This window comes from Mirounga angustirostris, unplaced genomic scaffold (genome assembly GCF_029215605.1).
Source record: "Mirounga angustirostris isolate CCGP_5_RB_7025 unplaced genomic scaffold, mMirAng1.0.hap1 SCAF_4, whole genome shotgun sequence".
In the NCBI taxonomy this organism is placed as follows: domain Eukaryota; kingdom Metazoa; phylum Chordata; class Mammalia; order Carnivora; family Phocidae; genus Mirounga; species Mirounga angustirostris.
In genome coordinates this window covers 141,049,136-141,074,173 of record NW_026991712.1, presented here as the reverse complement: position 1 = coordinate 141,074,173, position 25,038 = coordinate 141,049,136, and the positions used below count along the sequence as shown (strand labels likewise).

The 25,038-nt window shown below is 44.1% G+C and overlaps 1 long non-coding RNA gene across 1 annotated transcript in view; it reads right to left on the bottom strand.

Moving 5' to 3' along the window:
- LOC123859550 (uncharacterized) overlaps positions 1-16,052 on the bottom strand; it is a 162,116-nt gene extending 146,064 nt beyond the window's left edge. The window contains exon 1 of the long non-coding RNA XR_010410924.1: positions 15,923-16,052. This is a non-coding gene — a long non-coding RNA (uncharacterized LOC123859550). The remainder of the gene's footprint in view (positions 1-15,922) is intronic.
- Between the last annotated feature and the right edge of the window lie 8,986 nt (positions 16,053-25,038).

The following is a 25,038-nucleotide window of genomic DNA, read 5'->3' as shown; positions in this document are numbered from 1 at the left end:
GCATGGGAGTCACTCCTGTCTTCTAGTACTCTCTATAGTTCATCTCTACCACTCTACATGGCACTCCTCAGCTTACTTGTCAGTGTCACCCACTACATTAAGAACTCATGATGTCAGGGACTATGTCTTCTTCCACCTAATAATACCCTGAGCACTGCACCTGAGAAAATGCTCATTAAATTATTTTCTTCCCCCATACACATTCTTCCATTCATTCCCCCAAGTCCAGGACTTTCATTTTCTTTATTAAAGAAAAACAGGGGCACCTGGGTGGCTCAGTCAGTTAAGCATCTGACTTTGGCTCAGGTCATGATCTCAGGGTCCTGTGATCAAGCCCCATGTCCAGCTTCCCACTCAACAGGGTGTCTGCTTGTCCCTCTCCCTCTGGCCTTCCCCCTGCTCATGCTCTCTCTCTCAAATAAATAAATATACTCTAAAAAATATAAAGAAAGAAAGGAAATCAACCTAAAAATCTTGTTCCAATTAAGGTAATATTGGGATGTAGTTGCATAACATTCTAAAATTATAAAATTGGGAGGGATGTATGTAATCACAAAGTCCTTTATTTATATAGCAAAGGAACTGAATGTCAGGGAGCTGAAGTGACTTGTTCAAGGTCATACTGCAACTTCATGGCCAAACTAGAACGAGAATACCAGTCTTCTGATTTCTAGACCAATATGTTTCCCACTAAATTAAGGATCTTAGGAGTAGTAGCCCAGAGGAGATAGTGCTTAACTCACAGAAAGGAATCTCTACTGGCGGGATGCTCAAATGCTGTGGCCCCCACACTAGGGAAATGGCTGGCATCTATTATCCTATGCTACATATGTCTACCCAAACTGAGGAAAGGGAAACACTGTAATACTAACATGGAGAAAGAAGACTATGTTTCATTGTATATTTTGTAAAGAGGATTTTGTTCATCATCGTACATCCTTATTAAGGTGTGGAAACCTAATCTTAGTCTTTTTGAAGATGGAGAAGTAGAAACACTAAGCTACACAGGCTTTTTATTTATTTATTTTACACAGGTTTGTTTTTTTTTTTAAGATTTTATTTATTTATTTATTTGACAGAGAGAGACAGCGAGAGAGGGAACACAAGCAGGGGGAGTGGGAGGGAGAGAAGACGGCTCCCTGGTGAGCAGGGAGCCCAATGTGGGGCCCGATCCCAGGACCCTGGGTTCATGACCTGAGCCGAAGGCAGATGCTTAATGACTGAGCCACTGAGGCGCCCCTACACATGCTTTTTAAACTAGGTGTTGATGTGATCAAAACTCTGTTTCAAAACTGAGTTACTTTTCTTGGCTTATGTACTGTTGAAGAACTTCCCTATGGAAAAGAGCAGATAATCTGTTTCTGAAATGTATCATGACATAAGCTGATAAGTTCAAATCAACAAAGATATCTACCTGCCAACTGTCTTCCATAACTCCAATTACGTTATTTTAGTATTTTATATTATTAGAAAATAATAATATAAATTTAGTATATTATTAGAAAATAAACTAGCAAGAAATATTGTATTACTGGAGCACCTGGGTGGCTCAGTCTGTTAAGCGTCTGCCTTGGGCTCAGGTCATGATCCCAGGGTCCTGGGATGGAGCCTGCCCTGCATGGGGGTCCCTGCCAAGCAGGGAGCCTGCTTCTCCCTCTCCCTCTGCTGCTCACCCTGCTTGTGCGATCTCTCTTTCTCTCTCTCTCTCTCTGTCTGTCAAATAAATTAATAAAATCTTAAAAAAAAAAAAAAGAAATATTGTACTACTAGGGTCCTGGCTTGGCCCAGGGGACAGGATAGTGGTTAATACCATGGGCTCTGCAGCCAGACTACCTTGAGTTTGGATCAGTGGCTCCCAGCTAACTTTGAGCAAATTGCCTAGCATCTCTGTGCCTGGGTTTTTTCATCTGGACAATGGAGACATCAATACATGTTTCAGTTGGCTGTGTTAAGGATTAAATGAGATAATACTTTGTAAAGTGCTTAGAACAATGCAAGGCAAGTGGCATGCTTGGAGTTAGTTATTATAGTAGGGGCTCTAAAAATAAATGTAAGTTAAAAGTAATCAACGGACCCATCTGGGAGTGGAAGTTAACTACTCATGCCCCAAAATGCAAAGCCTCTGCCATTGAAATAATTTTGAAAAATATAATATATCCCCTCTTGACTCCCTATGATATTATGCCACATGAGGCCCACGAAAGAAAACTTGATGAAATACAGACATTAAATGTTATCACGTAACTATCCATAAACTCAGGATTTCCACAAAGCAGTTCTTTCGCATCGTAATTAAGGGTTTGAAAGTCAAATGATTTAAGTGCTAGTTTTAATTACCGCTTGGTGAACTTTAGTATGTTAGAATTGTCACAACTTTCCTTAAGGATTACTCTGAAGCCAGGCAATACAGTGGGAAATTATTAACTTCTACTTTGGTACAGCAATTATCTGCATTACAAGGTTTATGCAATTAGCTGTTTAAGATGTCATTATATTTTGCCATCTGGTACACAGGAGTTTATGCATATGAACAGGCACGTGTTGAAGTGATTTTCACTATATGACTTGTTCTCAACCCAAGTCATCTCTCTAATGAGGGGAAGTTACCGTGCACCGCACATTAGTGGCAGGTGCACACCATCAAGCTTCATTTTCATTGAAGACCTTCATTTTTCCATTTTAAAGTATTCTGCACAAGTGCTGGAAAATTAATTAGTCGTTTGCAATTGAACAACGCCTGCAGACATGTTCCTTCGCAGTTAGAGGGGGGCACGGCTTCAGTTGGGGGCCACTCCTCCTCCTCCTCACACGGATGGTGGCAAGGAACCCTCATTCAGTGAAAAGAGCCAGGGCGTGAACCGCGGCAGTGGCCCGCCTCCGGAGAAGAGGGAAAGGGGGCCTCGCGGCAGGGCCTTCTGAGCCATGCGGGGTCAGCACCCCCCCCCCCCACACACACACATACACACATACACACACACGCTTTCCAGCACAGGGGGAGCGCGACGGGAAAAGGGGCGCCGCGGCGTGTCCCCGAGATCGCAGCTCTACCCCCGGGGAAACGGCGTCCCGGCACGGCCTGCGGCCGCCGCTCTCCCGGAGCGCGGGTCCCCGACCGAAGCGCATTAAAACGGCGCCCTCTGGTGTCCGCTAGCAGCCTCTGGGTAAAAAGAGCCGCGTTTGGGGGCGGATAAACTTTTCACCCCATTCACACACTGAAAGCCCAACTCGAAAAAGTGTCTTGCAATTCCGCGGACGTTCTGCGCGCGGACCCCGCAGCTGTACGACGCTGGGGGGCGGGGGGGCGGCGGGTCGGAATCAGTCCCCTCCCCGGGTACCGGGGCAGCGTCCCGGGGCCCGCGGAGAACCCGAGGCGAGCGCGCCGCCCAGGCCGGGGTGCCGGGCTCCCCCCCCCCCGCGGCGCCCGCCGCCGGACAGCGTGGAGGGCGAGAGGGACCCGGGTCTCCCGAGGCAGGAAAGAGGGAAAGCCCACAGCGCGATGGCATTGGATGCGGGCGGCCGGACTCGGGCCCGCACCTGCCCCTCGGCGGGCGGCGGCGGAGCTCCGGCAAGTCGGGGGCCTGCAGGAGGGAGAGAGGCGTGGAGGCGGTTCTCAGCCCCTCGCTGCCCCGTGCCTGCCGTCGAGGCTTTGCTGGCCGGTTCCGTCTGAATCGCCCAGGGGCCGAGCCCTCCCGGGAAGGCTCGCGGACCCCGCGCGGGCACCTAAGCCGAGACGGCCCGCGCGGCAAGAGAAATGCGGGCACTGACGACCGAGCTAGGCCGGCTGCTTCCTTCGGGGAAGTCGGGGGTCGCCAGTGGCGAGTCAGGGGGCTCTCGGGTTCCCCGAGAAACGTTCTTTCCCCCCCTGCCCCCCCCACCATTGCTACCATCTCCTGCCCCCTCCCCGACACACACCCACAGTGCGCACGTGTTTCCTCTCTCCCAGTCCGTGTACCGGTAAGCGAGCCTAGGTTCAGCTCCAGCGGTTGTGGAGGGAAAGAACCTTCTGACCACGGGGAAGTGTGGGTTGTTAGAGCTGAGGCGAGAAGGTAGCCTCCTTAAGCCTTTTGTTTGGGGACTCTGACTGCAGACGTACCTTTTTCCTTTCATGTTTGGGCCCTGAGGGCGACAGGCAGGGGACAACGGACAGACGGAGGAGGGAGAATCTGGCTGAACCTGCTCTTTTTGTCGTATTTCTGCACCAGCCTTTGTTGTGGGGGACGGAGGGAGAAAGAAGTGAGGGCAGGTTGGATGCCTTAAAAGCAACCAACAGGTATTTCCAGATAGACAACAATGTGTAAAGCGCTGAACCAGGCACCAGCAGTTACTGAGAATGAAAATTGGAATTTAAAAGGTGATTAGAGAGAGCAGAATTCAAAAAAGGAGTAAATTGGTTTGATTAAATATTCAGATGGTGCAGCCAGGCTGGGTGTAAAAAGGGGGAGTAAAACTAGACTTGCTTATTGGAGTCTCAGAATTTCTGTATCTGGGTGTCCCTGCAAGTGAATTGTAGATTAGAGGTTTTTTTGTGTAGACTCAGGACAGGAAACAGATACTTAATAAAGTTTGAAATGAAGGGGCCAAGAAACAGAGCCAATCATTCCTGTTGGAAGAGAAAGTTGGACAAGTAAATTGAGGCCAGATTGAGAAGGCTGAGGGGCTGGAAATTGAGTGAATAAAGTAGGAAAACATGTGCTTTCGAGCCAGACTGGACTAGGTCTAAATCTCATCTGTCCTTCTTACCATTTGTAATTATGAGTCTCTGTTCCCTTCTGTGAAATGGGATAATCCTGCTGCAATGGTCCGTGAGGATTGGGTCAAATAAGACAATGTCCTTGGCCTAAATACATTCAGTACTAATATAACCCCTTCTTCTCTTTCAAATATTTCAGAATTGCTCCCATGATCTCTAGGCTTCTTCAGGGCATCTTCAGAGGTTCTTCAAATAAACATGTGGCTGTGCCCCTCTTGTTTAAATTCAAAGCTGTTGCTTCCAGACACTCCGGAGTCCATGATATACTACTGTCTTTTGTAGCATCTAAATTCTTTGACAATACTGCTTTTTACTCCAGGCTTCTAGTAATTGACTTTCTGAGCAACTAGCCCATCAGATTGGGCCATCGAATGCCAATAATATGTAACATCAGCTTATTAGACTCTCACCAATGGCTTTGGCAGAAAACTCAATCCTCCATGATCAAGAGCAGCAGTTGAGCTTCTCAAACAAACCCCCACACCTGTCTGTTGTAAAAAGCCATTCAATTTTATTAAGCATATGCTTCCCCAGAGCTGAGCCTACACGGAACAACCTCTGACCTGCAAATGACTTGGGGAAATAGCCATATTCAGAAGTCCTAAGACTGGGACTGGGGAAGGTCAACACTAATGAGTTTCAAAGTGGCTGATAGATTGAATCTGCCCTTTCATTACTAAAAAGAGCCCTGGATTGCTCACTGTTGGGAGAAGGATACCAAAAAGAAGTAGCTAAGATCTCCAGATATACACCCATCTACACACTTGGGCCGACCAATATATGTTTCTGGGACATAGCAGTGCAGCTCGACCTCAGAGAATAAAATGGCTGTCTCAAGTACAATGCGTTCTCTTATAAATGTATGTAGGTGTGATTGTGCAAAATGAGGCCGTAAGCCATATTTCTCACCTTTCCAAAAGTCTTTTTCAATTCATTCATTTATATAACTATACCTACAGATGATGAAATTAGTAACATTAAAATTCTAGGATGGGGGTGCCTGGGTGGCTCATTTGGTTAAGCGTGGACTCTTGATTTCGGCTTAGGTCATGATCTCAGGGTCATGAGATTGAGCCCCACATCAGGCTCCATGCCCAGCAGGCAGTCTGCTTGTGATTCTCTCCCTCTTCCTCTGACCTTGCCCACCCCACCGCCCATGCCCACTCTCTCTCTCTCTCTCAAATAAGTAAACAAATCTTTTTAAAAATTCTGAGATGAAGATAGTAATTTCAGAAGGAAATATTTTAGCTCAACATTTGAGCTAGTGTATATGTTCTTCGAACTTTAAGCCCGTCACTTCATTATAACAGCACAAAGGCATGGCTCTAGGGAGTGGAAGAGAGAAGTTTCTACCCTAAAGCTTAAAATATAAACTCTGTTATATCTGTTAGCACATAGAACACTATGGAGCACATAAAATACATTCCACAAATACGTATTGGTTTCAAGAGGTTTTTCTTCTTATCTAATTACCAAATGGTCCCCAAAAGCTGACAATCTAAAGCCATCTGACCTTAAATTTCATAACTTTATGCTGTTAGTTACACAGTGGGGTTTTCCTGCTTAAGAATCTCCTGTGGCATCTGTTTCAAAATGAAAATCTATTATATTATTAGGCACAATGTATAGAAGCTGAAGGTGACATGGCAGTTAAAGTCTGAGGCCACGATAATGCATTGGCAAGCAGCGGCATCATGGCTGGGCCCAGTAGGAAAAAGAAGAAAGTGGGATGCACACATTTACATCCAATACCCCATCCCAAAGCATTTTATCATTTAACTCTCAGGCCTTTTGTATGTATAGTTATTTTCAGGTGTGAAAGGGAGTTGTTCTGGGGAGGAATGATGGTTTGATTTGGTACTTAGGTAAGAAGAAAGGGGACAAATGAGTAATTGCTACACAATGGAAAAACAAAAGCAATGAAAGGAGTATAACTGTCCTCCCTAAGCAGTCCAGCCCTTTCATCATAAAACGTTGCTATTACATGGACACAAACCAGCAAAAATATATAATGTACAAAAATACTTACTGTAAATAATTTTTATAACCAAATCAACAAAGCACTATCTCCTAAGGTCAAATGCCAGGATTTGGCAATAGCCACATTATACCAAACTTCTCAGTGTAATGGTATGTGTTATAATGAGATTTGGTGGATTCAGTTATATTTATTTTTTTAATGTTACTCGTATTTATAAAACTATAAATCAGATCATCCTTTGGCTTCCCCCATCACATCCCTGCCCCCTTCTTCCACCATCAGTGTTTCCTTAGGAAACATTGTCATACTCTACCATTACTAAGGTTATAAACACCATCATTTACTATACCTCCAATGCAACAAAAACACCAAGGTATCCACTTCTCCTGCCTGACCTTCCTGAATAACTTTTAAAGTGCCCTAAAGCTAGTTGGGAACATCCTAAGTCGTGGTATAACAGCGGCATCTAGAAGTCTAGTCAGAAGATCTGGGCTCTCCATGACCTTGCTTCACCACTTCTCTGTGAAGTCCCTGAGCCAATGTTTCCTCTTCTGTGATGAGAGAACTTGAAATCTTACTTCACAGAGCTGTTGTGAGAATTATATGAGACCCCATATGTAAAATTATTTAATATAGTAACCGAGCACATAGGAGCTGCCAAATAAATTGATGTTAAAGGTAGATTCTGAAATGTCTGAAATAGGAATTTTTTTTAAGTAATCTCTATGCCCAAGTTGGGGTTTGAACTCATGACCCGGAGATCAAGAGTCACATGCTCTACTGACTGAACCATCCAGGTGCCCCAGCAATTGGAAATTTTTTTAAGTAGAAAAAAAAATGAACCAACTATCCTCATGTCTTTATTTTCTCATCTTTAAAATGGGAATAATGGGTCACCTGGGTGGCTCAGTCAATTAAGTGGTTAAGCATCTGCTTTGGCTCAGGTCATGATCCCAGGGTCCTGAGATCGAGTCCCACGCATCAGGCTCACTGCTCAGCAGAGAGTCTGCTTCTCCCTCTGCCCCTCCCCTCTACCCTCCACCCTCGTGCTTGCGGGATCTCTCTCTCTCACAAAAATAAATAAATAAAATCTTTAAAAATAAATAAAACAAAAGGGGGATAATGTATAATATATAAGGTTGTAAAAAAATGTTAATTAAATGAGGTACTAGTAAATGGTAATAGTAAGTCATCCACAAATAGGTTATTATTTGTCTGTGAGAAGGGGATTAGCTAGAGATTAGTTATTAAAACCTCCACTAACCCATCCTTCTATCCTAATCAGACACTCAAACCTCTTTGGCTCTCTTTATCTTCTTCTAAGGCCATAATCTTTGAGGAACAGAAAGCAGCTAGCCAAAGTCTTGTATGTTAGATTTCTTAGGATAAAAAACCGTTTTCATATGAGAAATAGAGGAAAGCTCCCTACAAGACACCTATAGTTTCTCACCTACATTATCTCATTTAATTCTCACAAGGACCCCATCAGAAACATACATCCCCCTCACCCCCCTTCTGAAAGTAGAGTGTTTCCATGGAAGCTTTTGTAAGCCAAAATGGTGTCAAGCAAAGAGGCAATTATCATCATAGTCTATGGAAAACTGTTAGTGCTCCCAACCCCCAAAATAAGCTCTCCTAGACTTTTCTGATACCTTACCACACATCTTGCTATGGGATACACCAAATAAATCAAAATAAAGCACAGATGCTCGCAGACAGTTCAAAGCTTTGACGACTTGATGCTGAGATGCTGAATGTAATTCTAGGGGCAGGAGCTTGGCCAGCTCACTCTGGCTGCTTGGGGAGGGGGGGGCGGGTCTGCCTCTATAATGGCCAGCGGCAACACAAACACTGATTGCTATTTTTGCTTTTTCCAAAAAGCAAGAGTCCTCCTCCATTTCTTTCTATTTTCGAAAACAGGTACCAAGCTAGGTCTTTCATGAAAGTGAAGCGGCCGACTCAAACTTCCGAAAAGCGAGGGATGCCTGTACCACCATTCCCCTTTTAAAGGATGAGGACACTGAGACTCAGACAGATTAAGTAGCTTGTCCAAGGCCACACAGCTACTCTTCTCAAAGAAGCATGCTGCACTCCATGAGACTAACCTGGGGGAGATACTTCTTTGGTACTGGAATAACCCAATTCCTGTATTTACTCCCCCAATTCCCCACTCCCCAAAAGTTCATTCTCAGTGCCCTCCGGACGCTTGCTGTTGCCAACTGACCCCTAACTCTGGAGCGCAGAACTCTGACTCCGGAGCTGGAAGATGGCTCTGGATTAAACAGACCCTGCTTGGAGGGGCCCCAGTCCTTGGCAGGCGGCTCCCTTCTCCCTCCTGCTACCAGGAGCTCGCCTGTAGGTGGCGCCCTGATTCGCTCAGGGGAGCTTAGAGAACAAGGACACGGGTCACCAGCTGCCTCCCCTAAAGGCCAATTAAAATAGTCCCTTGGCTAGAGCTCTGCAAAGGAACCTTGGCAATGTGGCCGTGCCCCCCTGTCCGGTCCCTCCTCTTCTCCCCACCTCTCCGCCTCCCCCCACTCGGGGCGGGCGCGGCCGGCGAGCAGTTAGCCTGCGCTTCCTCCGAGGTAGGGCTCGGGCGCCGGATCTCCAAGCGCTCTAGGCCGAGCCAGCCGCCCCTGGTTGGTGCTTGGCTCCTGGGGCCTTGGGCCTGCCCCCTCCGCTCCCTTCCCGCACCCCCTTAGGCCGGCAGCTGGAGCGGGGGTGGAGGGATGGGGGAGAGTGTGACCCCGTGAGTGCTGGGCGGGGCGGGGCAGCTTTAAAAACTTCTGAAAGGCCTCGTTCAAAGCCTCAAAGAACAGAACTTGGGCCGGAAGGCGGTTTCCACGGAGGGGCCTAAAAGGGGGCGGGGGTGCACCTGCAGGGCCAAGAGCGCCCTTGCCTGGGAAGGGGGGTCCGGTTACCCGCCAGCCCTGAACCCCCGCCCCGCGCTCGCCGCCTGGACTCTCCTCCCCAAAGCTCTCAACCCCTCGGAGCGGGGGGAGCCCGGGGGCCCCTCCCGGGACCCATCGCTTTCATCCTCCCTACGGGAAGGCAGGACGGCGGGATGGGGGGGGGGCTTCTTTGGCCCGCATACTCCGCAGGGTCTTCCTTCCCTCCAGACCCTCCCTAGGAAACTAAGATTTCGCAGCAAAGTTGAATTCCCGGATTTTAATTCCAATCCAGCCGGGTGGGAGAAGGCTGAGCAAGTGGGCAACGCGAGGAAGGGAACGTTCCCATCTTACATCCCCCCCTCCCCGACACGCGCGCACACACACATAAAAATCACTGGGGAGGCTGAAAAGGAGGGGAGAGCAGGAGGAGTGGCCCGGGCGGGGGGGAGGGTGTCGGGGAGAGGGTGGCAAGGGTCGCGAGACAGCGGCGGGTCGGACAGTGGCCCCGGCGGAGTCGGGAGTCGCCGCTGTCGCTTTGCGCCCTGGTTGTGCCATCTGGGGGCAGATGAGGAGGGGCAGCCGGACCGCTGCTTGCCAGGGCCTCTCTACGGCAGAGAGCGGACGCCGTCCCTCGCGGGGCCGAGAGAGACGGACTAAGGGGATTTTCATTAGTACCGCATTATGGGGATCATCACCCTCCAAAGTCCTTCCTATAGAGGCTCTTGAATGAATTAGGTAAATGATTTGCTCCATTTGTAGTTTCTGAAGAAGACATTTTCTCAGAACTTTTGAAACTGAGCGCTTTAGGTCCTCGGTCCCTCGAGGAGGGTTTCCACTACCTGCAGACTCATTTGGAGAGAACTGCCGAGCGGGTTAGTGAGGACACGAGGGGAGAGGTAGAGGTGGAATCGCATGAAGCTGCACGATTTAGTTAAGTTAGAAGAATAGCTACTGAAAATAGAGTAGCTAAAAAAATAATCTACATCAAGTTTATTATTTTGCTTGGAGTCCACTTCCTTGATCTGAGAAAATAAAATACAGGAGAATTGGGGGGGGTGTTTTTCCAATTGGCGTCTATTACACTTTCTCAAGGAACTTTTAAGAATTAGTTTGGTGAATTTTAAGAACAATAGCGGCTGTCATTACAGGCAGCAAAGATGTAGCGAACAGAGCGGTAGATTCCCCAAGAGTTTGGTTGCAACATTAACTCTCAAATTTAGTGTTTACTTTATTTAAAAAAAAAAAAAGGATGAGGTTTTTATTAACTCACTTCAGGAGGTAGGGAACACTGAGAAGGAAAGAGACCAAAGGAAAAATAGAGCAATGGAAACAAAAAGAGAGAGGCGAGATTAACTGTAACAGTCTGGTGTTCAATGAGTCCCCAGTCGGAGTCCTAATGCACCGCACATTTCTAGTAGCATTAACTTTATCCGGAATATTGGTGGGCCTGGTCCCTAAGCGCTTCTTAAGAAAGGACAGACGTAAACAAAATGTTTTCCCTTTTGTGAAGGTCTAGCACTTTGCTTCATTAAGTAGCCATAACAGGAAAGGGGCTCCTCCTGCTCTCCGTGAGCGGCTTTAAAATCTGCAGGTGTGCGCAACATCCCGAACGCCCAGCATCCCGGGCGCTGGAGGGGGGACCTGCTGGTCGAGGGAAACAGAAGACCCGTCTGCAGTGTGTCCTGAGTACCCTGCCCTGGCATTTTAGCAGGCAAGGACCGGCATGTCGAAACTATCCTCCTGATGTTAGCAAAGCTAAGAGATCCGGTTTCCTACAAACTTGGCCACTTTGCCCCCAGCACTCTCCATAGACAGGATGAAAGCAACATTTTTATCCCTTAAGGCTAAAATGTAGCCTTTAAAACACTCCCAGTACAGGGTTGAAAGCATGTCAAGGGCTCAAAGGCAAGCTTGTGTTGCACGGAGTGCAAGTGCAACTTTATCATGGTAAACAGCAAGAAACTTTGTAAAAGTTAGAATGGCCATTCAAAGAGATAGTTTTGAAAAGCTACTACAAAATAGCCTGGTGACTGCCAGAGGACCAGAGATACTTGGGGGATTCATGTGTGTTCCCAAAGGCTCGTAGTTGAGTCCTGATGCACTGTTTTTAGCTGTTTTTGAAGTTTATGGAAAGCAGTCCTTATCCTTACCCTCATGAATCTGGAAGGCTCTACTTTCCCAGCAAAAGACTCAGTGATTTCCCCCCCAGAGTTATGGGGTCCAAGACCTTTATAAGCTCTGAGAAATCACAAAACTAACAAACTGCAGTTTTTCCCTTGAGTTCATTATACAAAACACACACACACACACACACAAACCTTCAGCTCAAAATAATTAAGGTGGGGATTTCTCTTAGAAACTCCAACAAAAGTTTCTGGAGAGGAGAGCTGTGTCAGACCCATTCCTTAGCAGTGGGGTGAGTGAGGGTTCAGACAACAAAGCAGCACAAACACACCACTTCACCTGTATGGGCGCCCACATTCCCACCCGGCATCCACAGGCTGCCAGCTAAAGAATGAGAACTGAGGCACTTCAAGTGTGTAAGGAGCGAGGCTTTTCCCACGAGCACAAAACAGGGTCCAGACACACACCCACAAAACACAAAAGGGGAAACCTAACTTTGGCTGTTGAGGGGAAAGGCTACCGGAAAAGAAAGTCTGGGGACTTCCAGAAAGCAGTGCCAAGAGCCTTGGAGGTCTACAACCTGTCTGTGCCAGAGGCAGTCACCTACATTCCACCAGCCCCACAGCCCCGCAGTGATCGGGGCTGTGGTTCAAAAGTTGGAAACTGCGGTTTCTAATTGGGGCTGGGTCCTGCCTTTCCCCCCTTCCTCTTCAGGGGCTCCTCTCTGTAAGCGGATTTGCTTTTCCATGCATCGCTGGCAAGTCGCTTTTAGGAAACTTTGCCTCTGCAAAACCTTTTAAACGTGGTAATATATTGCAGTCTTATTAAGTCCCCTTCAGAAGTGTGTGAAAGGGGCTCTGTTTTCCTGGAAGATTCAGGAACTCGACTATCTGACTAAGGGCTCAGACTGGCCCAAGGAAGGTTTGGATTGACTCCACTCTACCCTCGAGTGAAAGCAGCGGTTTTTGTTTTTGGTTTTGTTGTTTGGTCTGGCTTAGTTTTTTAACGCCTAGGAGATTTTAAAATCACACAATACTCCCCCTGAAAGGAAAAACAAAACAAAACAAAACAAAACATTGAACGTGTTCCCTTCATTACAAGACACCCTAGACGTCCGTCTGGGAGAAGGAGCTGCTGAGTTAGTGGAACCACGAATTAATGTGGAGAACTAGGCCGTCAGGGCCAAGTTCCCAGAGCAAGAAGACACTAGACACTGAGGGGAGGGGACAAAAGTTTCTCACAGGTCGCCACTAGGGAACGGGACCAGTGCAGAGAGCCCCTTCTAAAGTTCAGTTGTGCTGGGCATCTGATCTTTCCTCCAGGACAACTCGCCCGGGAGCCCCGCGGGTTTCAGCTTCCACCACGAAAGTAAGGGTCCCTTCTGCCGCGTCGCCCCCTCCTTGCCCTAGGGATGCGCCAGACGGGCTGCCGAGAAGGGGGCACGCCGCGGGGTCAGCTCCCGGGCCAGAGGGCGGCGCCCGGCCCCTGCGCACCGCGGCGGCCTCCCCCAGCGGCCTCACGGTCACGACCTTGCGGGGCAGTTCCTCGCCTCCCGCTTGGTCCCTCCACCTGCCCTCGCCCCAATCCCTCTCCAGGCCTGGAGTGGGGGATCCCCGTAGTCCTGGTTGGCGGTGATGGAGGGTACAATTTGATTTATTTACTCTCAGTTTCCCCAGTACCTCTAAAACTGGCAAAGTCCGCGGTCCACTAGGGACTGACTGTGATCAGTGAAGTCCCCCGGACGCCGGACGTCTCGGAAAGCTCTGCGAGGCCAGGCGCCCACGGCTTCTGGATGCTAAGTTGCTGCAGGCGGGGAGGAAGGAAACTCGCCAGATTTCTCACCTTTGGCTCCCGAAATTTTTGAAAGTATAGGTACCTTGGGTTTCCGCTCCAGCACCTTACAGAGACTCTGTAGAAGAAGGGATGTGCGCTTGTGATAACGATGGAGGGGGTGGGAGCCTTCACTTGCCAAAATCTCATTCTGCCCCCACAAAGAGAAGGAAGAAGGCAAGCAGGTGGAATAGAAGGCAGCGCACCCTCTTTTATTGATGTATTTATTTAGGATATTGTGTTAATCAAATTGACCAAGTGTATCTCGAGCACTCATGCTAGCGCTTGGAACGAATCAACTTTTCTCTCGCCGTTCTCAGTAAGACGCTTTCTGTCTCAAGTTGAACTTAACCCCGGCGCCTGCAGCCTTCTAAACTTGGTATCGGACGCCACTCCCGGCGTCCCAGGCCGGCCAGCCTTGTCTCTCCACCTGACCCCTGGTAGAACCGTTAGTGCACCTGGCCTTCAGGTGCCACTGGAGGAAAGAAGTGGGACATTACTTTCCAACAAGCAGGGAACTAAGCCTGCCAGCACCTACCTTGTTCTGGAAAGACACCTAATCTCCACTTCCTCTATAAAGCTTAACTGCAGCTCGCCTCCAATCCCAAATTGCAAACACTGAGTGGAATTGCTCCCTTAAGCATTCCGTGCCTATGACCCTTCCTAAAGCCTCGTTCAAGTCTGCACTCTGGGGATCATTAAGAGAGGAGAGAAATTCAGGATGTCGCTTTTCCCCTTTACACTAATAATGACACAAAGGGAGCACGCCAGAGATTTGGGGTTGTTTTGACTTGATAATTCAATGACAGAGGCTAGACCTAAGGTAACAAGTTGTGTACGAAAGAGTATCACAACAGAAACAGTCAGGAACTGAAGCATTGGAAACTTCTCTCCAAAGGGGGAAAGAAAAGGAAAAACAAAAACAAAAACAAAAACAAAACTTGGCTTCCTCCCACCTTCATAGTCAAAACACACATCAGTAAGTACGCACTCAATATATAGAGCCAATATTACGTATTTGCATTGTTCTGGTCAAGTGGGAAATTCTCCAGTTTCACAACTACTGTATGTATGGGAATGGAGTTCTGGTAGGGAATGTTCTGGCCTATTCTTAATAATAATAAAGACTGCTGAGCTCCTTGCTTTAAGCTGACATAAAAGCCAGATAAAATAAAGTGCTTAGAGGCCTTAGTTGAAATCCAGGAGCAGCTCAAAGATTCCTCTATTACATCTGACCTTGCTTTCCCTATGTTTACATTGGAGTAATAATAACCTCTAACATTTGTTGAGCTGTTACATGTGCCATGCTCTGTTCCAAGCACTTTAATATGATCACTCATTTAATCCTGACAACAGCCCTATGAATTAGTTGCCAGTATAATCCCTATTTTTATAAATGTGAGAAATTGAGGCACAACTAAAGCAAATAATTTGTCTATGATTACTCAGCTAGTGCATGTCAAAACAAGCTAGTGGCTTGGCTTTAGCACCCACACTCTTGACCACTCACTACAGAGCTAAAGGGGGGTGTCAAACAGTGGCCCCTGCCTGTCCCTACTTGGAATTGTTTTCTGAAAAAGTAGATAGGGAGTAATTAATCCTATTAATCCAGTCAATCTAGACAGCCAATCTGACACAGAAGAACTCTTACCCCCTAAAAAGTTATGTTCTCTGAATTATCCACGTGATTTAATACATTTCCTATACAGACTACAAATAAACAAGAATATTGAAAATTGTTCCAATCTCAAAATCCTTTTGGCTGACCCTTTCCTCTCCCCTCTCCCCCCAAAATATATAATTACAAGATTACATTGTCATTCTCAAAGAGCATTCATTATATGCTATATATACTTCAGAGCTGGGACAAGAGCAGCTCTTAATATAGACACAATCTTTATTGTTAAGGACTCAGGCATACTAGACTCATCACTTTCATCACCACCAATTTTAACAGATGCCACCTGAAGAATGTGACCTCTTTTTCTCTCTACATTAATAGGCCCCCCACCCCATCATCATTCCTTCCTAGATAGAATCATGGAGTGTCGGGGCGGGGGGGGGGGGGGGGACACAAAACACAAAACTTAGCATATGATTTACCACCTGCGATTTTACAGGAGAGAAAAGAAGGCCATAGGAAAAGAGACTTGCCCAACCTCACACACCATTGTGTCTGGGACCCAGGACTCCTAGTTCCCAGCTTGGTCCTCTTCTCCCAAACCAAACTGACCCCTAGAGCTCATAAAGGTATTTAGATCAAGAGCACGCTTAAAAAAAAAAAAAAAAAAAAAGTTTTAACAACCCTTTTTTGACCCAAGATATATAAAGAAGGGGCTGTCTTACGCCTTTCTTCCTTTCAGATGTGTTCCTGGAATGTCTTCACCAGATGTTTACCCAAGAAATTACAGTCGCTGAGTCTTCAACATGTGCGTGCATTTTAAAAGCAGCATTTTAGATCTGAACCCAGTTAATGATTTTCTTTTCTTTCTTTTATAAAAAAAGGGAATTTTAGTTTTGCCTGCAAGTGCTCCGAGTCTTTACAGAGTCTGCGGTAACGTCACTCACTTTCACTCTGGGACGTGCTAGTCTCACAGTCTAGTTTTGTTCAGACTTTATTCTGCTCCAAGCTGCATCACAAGCCACTCGTCCACGCTGCAAAAGGTGGGGGTTGGGGGCTGGGGTGACGGGCCCTTTTGCTCTTTTCCCCCTCTCATATACGTGAAGCAATCTGGAATCGTTCCACTTGGCTCTGCGCGCGCGCGCGCGCACACACACACGTGCGCACACACGTGTACCATGCATGTGTGGGGCCTATGGATCTGTGTATACGCGCGTTTGTGATTTAAAGTGACAGGACCAAGAGCTGGACTGGAGCAGTGAATTATTTTGCGTGATAAATCAACTTGATTGTCTCCACACTGTACTTCCATTATTCACCCGAGTGCTCGGTGGTTACGGCGGACGTGCACTGCGGCAAAAATGTCCTCGGAGCCGCTAATTTTGTGGCCACTGCGGCGGCTGCGGCGGCGGCGCGGGGGCGCGAGCACGGATTGATTTTTCAAGATCACGTCTCCTTCAGTGCAACTCGCCAAATCGAATCGAGTTGACTGCAGAAGCCTCACTGGATGCATGTGGATTGGGTTTTGTACCTGAGATTTTTTAAATACTTTTTTCTTTGGAGGGAGGAGCCGAGCTGTTGGTGCAGGAAGGGAGATATACCTATTCTGTTTTATTTTCCTTTTACGCTCTTAAAAAAAAAAAAAGAAAATGGCTACCACGGCTTCCTCAGCACTGGGGAGGCCAGATCTTTGCAATTAGGGAGATGATGCTTTAAATTGTCTTCCCCTCCCCACCCCCCATCCCTCCCTCCCTCGCCCCCATCCTCCTCCTGTCAGCTCTGCGACAGCAAGGGAGAAAAATGGTCATAGGCTCTTGTGCGGGTCATTTGTCCTCATTCTCGCTTTTTTCTTGGACAACTAGTTACCATTTTTTTTTTCTTTTTACAACCTGATCCTTTTTATCTGGATTCAAATTAAAAAAAAAAATGTATCCAGAATATATTTGATTTTTCTTCTGCTTAGACACCAAGCGATGCGGCGGCTGAACAGCAGCGTGGGGAGCGAATGGGGACAATCTCGTTACCAGATCTGTTACGATCACCTGGGGCAGACACAACCCAGTGGTTACAGACACCTTTTTTTTTTTTTTTTTAGGGCTACAGCTAATTACCAAATTGATTACCAGATGTGTACTGATGCCTGCGAGTTTTACAAAAGCAGACCCAGAATTTCACTTTTTCCTATTTACTATTGTATTTCTCTTCTCTATAGCCTCTATAGCCAAGCATATGGATCATACCAGACTGACAATTTATATTTAAAATAGGGGATTCCGAAGAATTAGGAGACGCTAAAGACTCTCAGTTTGTTTGCAGGATAAAACCTGAGTGTTTGTCGAGGGGGTGGGAAACCTTTTCCATGTGTAAAGGTGTCACTGACATATTTGTCCTTGATTTTTACTTTTGAAGCTGCCTACAAAGCTGTAGTGGTATTTGCCCAATTGGGAAGATAATTGCAATGTCCACGCGGGAGTAATGACACAGTGTTGCATAATAATAATTTAAGCAACTGTGTCTTTGTTTATGGTGATGTAACTTTCCCAAAGTTTGTTGGTAACTTTAAAGGGTTTAAGTACAGAGCTGATTGCAAATAGTAGCTGCCCTTAAGAAAGTTAGCGTAATACAGCCCCCACCCGGGGTGGGGGTTCTGCACTTCCTATCTTCATCTGCAATCCCAACCTGTAAGTACCGGGGTGTGGTGGAAAATGACCCCATTTTCCTTGGAGACATTGAGAAGAAAGAGGCCAAGCCAATGACTTGACTTTCTTTACCTGATAGTGCCTGCCTGAATTGTCCATGATAGGAAAGAATACTCCTGTTCAAGGCAAATTAAAAAGCCAGACGCAGAAGTGCAGTGAAAATCCAGTTCAATTCAATGTGAGCGTATAACAAAGTTGAAATTCAGCTTTTTAATGAGTGTGTCTCAAGTAGTAAAAATGAGTGCAAATGAATTCAACACCAACCACCCTATTTGCTCCAACGTTTAAAACCTACTAAGTTGGTCATGTGTTTGGGTTGCTGTTTCACAGCCCACGATGTGTAAACAGTATACAATCTCCACATTATAATGACTTGGGAAATAGAGGGGTATTTTAATTCAGTCATTAGAGTAGAGACAAATGAAAGTATGTTAACATCCAGCTCCACAGAAAAGCGGCCTACCAACTCAGAGGAAACCCACACTTCACTGGCAGCAACACCTCCACTATCTGTTTTTCTTCAAGACCCAGATTCCAGGGCCTCACAGCTGGGCATAAATCTGATTTATAACTATAAAAGTGATATACCAAAATGTATTAATTCACATGTGAACATATTAAAACTAACAGAAACCGTTGGCTATTAGGCAGGGCTCTAAACTTGGAAATGCTCCCCTAAGATTATCTGAATTAATAATTTTTGTAATATTTTCTATATAACTATGATTTGCCACTTAGAAAGACCCCATTCAGGCAAGAGAGTTCACTTTTTAAAACTTTTTTGGTATCAAAGTTTTTTTTTAAAGGGGAAAAATTACCAACTAAGTTTTCTTATGATAGGAAATGTTTAGTAAAACTGTTCATGTGTTGTTCCTTTAGAACTAAAGTGAACAGGCTTTTCATTTGATGATACTAATAAATATCTGAATACTATAAACATTAGTTATGGTGTTTTCTTAACTGATCATGCTTTTATTTTTAAAGTAACGTAACATATGATAGTAGAACACTTCAGATTTTCTCATATTGGGGGTGTTCTATCAGTGAAGTGTTTTTTAATTTTCAATTGAAGATTGTGATGTTAAACTCTCATATCATAACCTGTGAAAATGGAGAGGTATTTTTTGCTTTTTGGCACTTCAAAGTTAATCCAGTTCTTTTATCTACAGCCCATGGAAGCCTATTATTATTGTACCTAGCAAGCTCTTTAAGACAAATAGTAATTTTTTTTTTTAATTAAAGCAAGGGACTTGAGCCAATTGAAACAACTGGAGTGATCAAGTAACAATGTCAAAACAATATAGACACTTGTAAAACTATGGATTTGAGTCATTATTTACATTCAAATTTACAAAAGAAAAAAAAGAAAAGGGATGAGTTTTTTATAAGCTCTTCAGTAGCTTTCCAATTAGGAACATTTCACTTGGGAAATATGGATGCCTGTATCATTGTTATCTACTGAGAAAAATTCTCACCTGGTCATACTACCCCCAAAAATGTTTTTTATTTTTTAATTTTATTTTTATTTTTTATTTTTTTAAATATTTTATTTATTTGACAGAGAGAGACACAGCGAGAGAGGGAACACAGCAGGGGGAGTGGGAGAGGGAGAAGCAGGCTCCCCGCCCAGCAGGGAGCCTGATGCAGGGTTCGGTCCCAGGACCCTGGGGTCATGACCTGAGCTAAAGGCAGACACTTTAACGACTGAGCCACCCAGGTGCCCCCCCAAATTTTTTTTTAAAAAAGCATTTTATATGGCATCTGATACTGATATTGCAATGAGTCTTTCAATTTTCTGTAACATAAAATTCAATTGTCTTCTCAAATTTTGACTTTGAGAAATGAAATCCAACACTAATGGCTATATTTTTTAAACACACTTTGAAGCAAGTATCATACATACTATATTTTCAAAATTAACTCAGATATTATACTGTCACATAAGGATATAGGGTTTCCTGCATCTGATGTTCAAATAGAGACCTTCAAAAGATAGTCAAAAGGCATTGGATTTGGAAGGAGAGCAGCGAAGTAGGATGTGCCTCGATATTTGGTATAACATAATATGTCATATGTTTTTACTGACCTGGAGATGGCTATTCTGCTCTGGCCTCTGGCATATAAGGTAACCAAGCCTTGCCTAGAGTCACTTGCCTCTCTGAAGGCCAGATCACCACTTACATTTCCAGCAACCCCAGAAGCTGATATAGTGCCTGGCTATGGTGGCATTCAGTAAATGTTTTCCAGACTTGAATTTATTTGATAATTCAATTTTTTCTTAATTTTTAATAGTAAGTGTAAATTTTGGAAGTGAATAGGACTAGTAGAAATACTTTGGCAGAGGACCAGTTGGAAAAATTTTGTTTCTATCTGCTATCTCACGACAAATTAAAATATGTTTGATTTATTGTCCACTTTATAGCTCTTGGGAGGACTAGCAAACTCATAGGAATAATGTTAAAACCAGAAACACCTACCATTCTTCGGCTTCTTTCTTGAAAAAGCACTTATTTTTTCAATATACCAAAAACATACCAAGCACCTCACAAACTTTAATTTTTCAGCTCTCAGCCTGGCCCTGCTTGTAACAAACTGGCCATTTCAAGCATCCTCGACAAACTAAACCACTCTTTATAATTGATTCTCCTTGCTCTCATTTTGGTTTTTTCTCCTTGGTAAACACAAAGTAAAAACTACACCAAACTGCCAAAAATTATTCAAGATAAATGCCATTCTTTCCAACATTATTTTACTGAACAGGACATTAGTAGTTGAATGAATCTTAATATCTTCAGTTAATCAAGGCATTATTCTTACATATTAAAACTTGGGAGCATTTTCCAAATAACTCAGTTCTGTACTCATATGATCTTAGATAGAAACCACCCATTAAAAATAATGTCCTTCAGGGATCATTCATTGTTTCCATAGGTATACAATCTGCTGACACAGCACAACTCATAACTTTCACAGTAAAGAAAATAAGAGGTATATAAAAAAGGAAAACAGCCTCACTGTGTAATTTTGATTTTATAATACTACATTATTTATATAAAGAATATTATATAAAGCCAGAACTAGACTATTTGCATCCCAATTAAGGAAAAACTTTACCTAATCAAATATGAATTTTAAGTTTTCTCATATAAGATAGTATATTAATATGTGATATTTAATTTTTTAACATTGTAGATAAAGGGATAATAATTTCCTATCAAAACTTTTTTAAACTGCCATAATTTCATGGTCTTAAAATATTAATTGGCAAACTAATGACCTGGAGGTATTTATATACCACCAACCATGGTGAGTAGTTTTCCCAGTTTAGAGAAAATGGTGACTGAATATTTTTTATTGTAAAGAGAAGTATAGTACAGTATTATTCTCCAAGATGAAATAACATAGATCTAAATGTCTTTTCTTCCAGGTTAGGTTCTGGGACATCTTGACTAATTTTCCCACTTTCAAAGCAAAAGGGGAAAATGAGACAATGGACTACAGAAAAGATAGAGAGCTTGTCTTGAACCTATACAATCCATTCTTCACACTGTTGTCAGAGTGATTTTTTTTAATCAAACCGATCTTGTTACTGCCTTCTTTAAGCCTTTCAATCGCTCCCCATTAATGTCAGGATTAAGTCTAAAATCTGAAAGTTGGTCACCAGGCCCAGAATGTTCCCAACCCATATTTACGCCTTCAGCTTCATCTTAGTACTGCTCTCCTACTGGCTTGCAGTACATTTTATTTCTTCTTTCAACCATCACCCCAGCCATCCTCCTCCCATTCCCACTCCCCCCCACCCCCATTATTCTTGTTTATCTTTGATGGTAGAAAAAAAACCTGCTCTGGCATTCAAAAAGCATTTACAAAATGAATGAATGAAGACATAAATGGATGAACCCACACACCAAAGGAAATATGTAGAATTATAGACCTTTAGAATTTCAAGGACTATGGATATCAACTATTTCAAAGATCATTCTTCAGATGAGGAAACTGAGAGTGGTCCTGATAATTCGAGGGACTTTCAAAGAGCACACAGTTAATAGGAGAACTGGGATTAGAATCCAAGATTCCTGATGCTCACAAAATCAAGTCCACAAATGAAACAAGTCATTAAAGAATTTGTTCAATTTTTTTCTCCAAAGATAAACTAAGATAGCTATTTTCTCCTAAAAAATTAAAAATAGAATTACCATATGATTAAGCAATTCCACTACTGATGTACATACCCAAAAACATTGAAAGCAGAGATCTAAACAGATATTATATACCATGTTCATAGACGCATTCACAATAGCCAAAAGGTGAAAGCAACCCAAGTATCTATCAATGGATGAACGGATAAACAAATGTAGTATATACATACCATGGACTATTTCTCAACCTAAAAGAGAAGGAAATTCTGGCACATGCTACAACATGCATGAACCTTGAAGATATTATGCTAAATGAAATAAGCCACTCACAATAGGACAAACACTGAATGACTCCACTTATATAGTCAAATCCATAGAGACAGAAAGTAAAATGATGGTTTCTAGGGGCTGGGGGAGAGAAGGGAATGGGACGTTACTATTTAATAGACATAGAGTTTCAATCTGGGATGATGAAAATGTTCTGGAGATGGACAGTGATGATAGTTGCACAACAATGTGACTATAGTTAATGGCACTGAACTGTACACTAAAAATGCTTAAAATGTAAATGTTATGTATTTCTAATCACAATTCCAAAAAAAAAAAAAAAAGATAACCATTTTCCAAAGGGATCTACCAGTATAGTTCCCTACCTCCCTACCCTGACCCACACAGGCTTTTTCTTTTCTTTTTTCTTCTGTAATGTTTTTGGTTGACTTGTAATCTTTTTTTTTTTTTTAACTTGTAATCCTGATTCTTAGCCTACCAACTGAGTTTTGAGACAAGCTACCTACTTGTTTTTGCTTGTGTGTCCAACACAACAACAGCCCCAATTCTGTAACTTCCCTTGCTGGAGTTCCCTTTCCTGATCCCATTTTGAGTCACCTTATCAAAGAGAGAGGTCAAGAGAGGCTGGAGAGCTAAAGGACATGGGCTGGAAAAGAGAGTCTGGGTTTTCCAGTTTCCATTTCCTTCCTCTCCATGCTATTTGGGGGGAGGGGGGGTATGATCCTAGGAATATTACAGTGAGTGTGAAAAACCCCAGGGTCAGAGGAGTCAGCCTCAACTGGTTCTTTCCTTTCTTTGTTGCTGATTTTCTGGGTCTGTAGACACTGATGTCAAACTAGGAACATTCTAATTTGCCGGGTACTGAGCACTAGTACCACTAGCCCAGGGAACTAAAGCTATAGTTGAGGAGTTCCTAAAATAGTAATTTTAGAAGCTGCCATCCTTCCCACTCCCTCTGTCCTTATGCTGGCTGGAATTTCATCCAGGGAGGATTGAGTACCTGGTTCGATGTGTCATAGTAAAGATTAGTCCTCTTCATGACAACCCTGGTCTGTCTGTCTGTATGCAGTGGTGGTGATGGTGGTGGCAGGAGGTTATGGGTTCAGTTTTCTCAGACCTCAGAATGTCTGTGTTGCTTCTGAACAACCCTTCTTGAATTTGAATTTTATAATCATATGAATATCATATATTTCATAAGTTTTTACCTTTTTTAAATTGATGACTAGGAAACTCAAAGTCAAATCGCAAGTCAACCCTGAAAAAGTACATAGAATTTCATTGCATGTATTTTGGATACTAATCTTGGCCTTGATTTCACCTTATTTCTATCTTAATGATGTTTCTCTCTCTCTCTCTCTCTCTCTCTCTCATATATAGTGAGTTAGTTCATTCGTTCATTTGTTCATTAGTTATATTCATCCTACCTCTATTCAAAGAGGTTTTGGAGTGAAGATTTTGTGTGTGTGCTTATATGTATGCATTATAGATATGGATATAGAGATAGATAGATAGATGATAGATAAACACACACACACACACACACACACACACAATCTCTACTCTAAAACCTTTTGGGACACTTGGTTGGCACAGTCGGTTAAGCATCTGCGATCAGGTTCAGGTCATGATCCCACGGTCTAGGGATCCAGCCTGAGCCAGGCTCTCTCTGCTCAGCGGGGAGCCTGCTTCTCCCTCTCCCTCTACTCCTCCCCCTTCCTCATGCTCTCTCTTGCTCTCTCTCTCAAATAAATAAATACAATATTTTAAAAAAAAATAAATAAATAAAACCTTTTGCATAAATACAACTATCTATATTCTTTATTCTGTGCTGTATTAGAAACAATTGTTGGTGATATAGGCCTTCATGGAAGAGAAACCTACATTTATAACAGGTTCACATCCATGATTTCATTGAATCCTATCAAAACCCCAAGAAGTGGGGCTGATGATATTTACATTTTACTGAGAAGGAAACCAGAGGGAGAGATTGAACTGCCCAAGGCCACAAACAGCAGAAAACAGAGAACCAGTTCAGCTCACAGCTCTTAACACCAAGTTTTAGTTCTAGACCGTTGCTCTCAGCCCCACCCTCCCTTATTTTTCCCGAAAATTATCCTTGAACTGTCTGAACATGTTTGGGTAAATCTTTCAGGTACCAGCCTGGATTTTATAGCCATCCCTTTGGTTTAGATGATTAACCATTTTCTCTCTCCTATCAGATTCACAATTTCTTCACTTGCCCAGGCCTCTTTTCAACTTTGATCCCAGAGATAGTCACTCCCTCCTTTCCCATTCCTGCAAAATATCCTCTGCATGATGGAATGAAACTGGCACTGGACTAGGGATTAATTCTTTACCAGCTGTGTGGCCATGAGCTCACTACTTCACTCTGCTAGTTTCAGTTTTGTAATCTGTAAAATGTGGTGGTTGGAGACTTCTGAGCTCCCGTTTAGTTTTCCTTCTATGAACTGTAAACTCATACTTTGTACCTGTGGCTTCAGTCAAGATACAGGCAACCTCTCTCTGACTATCCAACAGCTCAGTTGCATGACATCATCTGTGGTCTTCAGGCACCTCTGACTGTGGTGTGTGTCCAAGATAATAAGGATGGATCTGTGGGGTGGAGGGAACAGTGAGCTGTCATTCAATGGGTGTAAAGTTTCAGCTAGGCCAGATGAATAAGTTCTAGAGATTTGCTGTATGAGCAAAATGCCT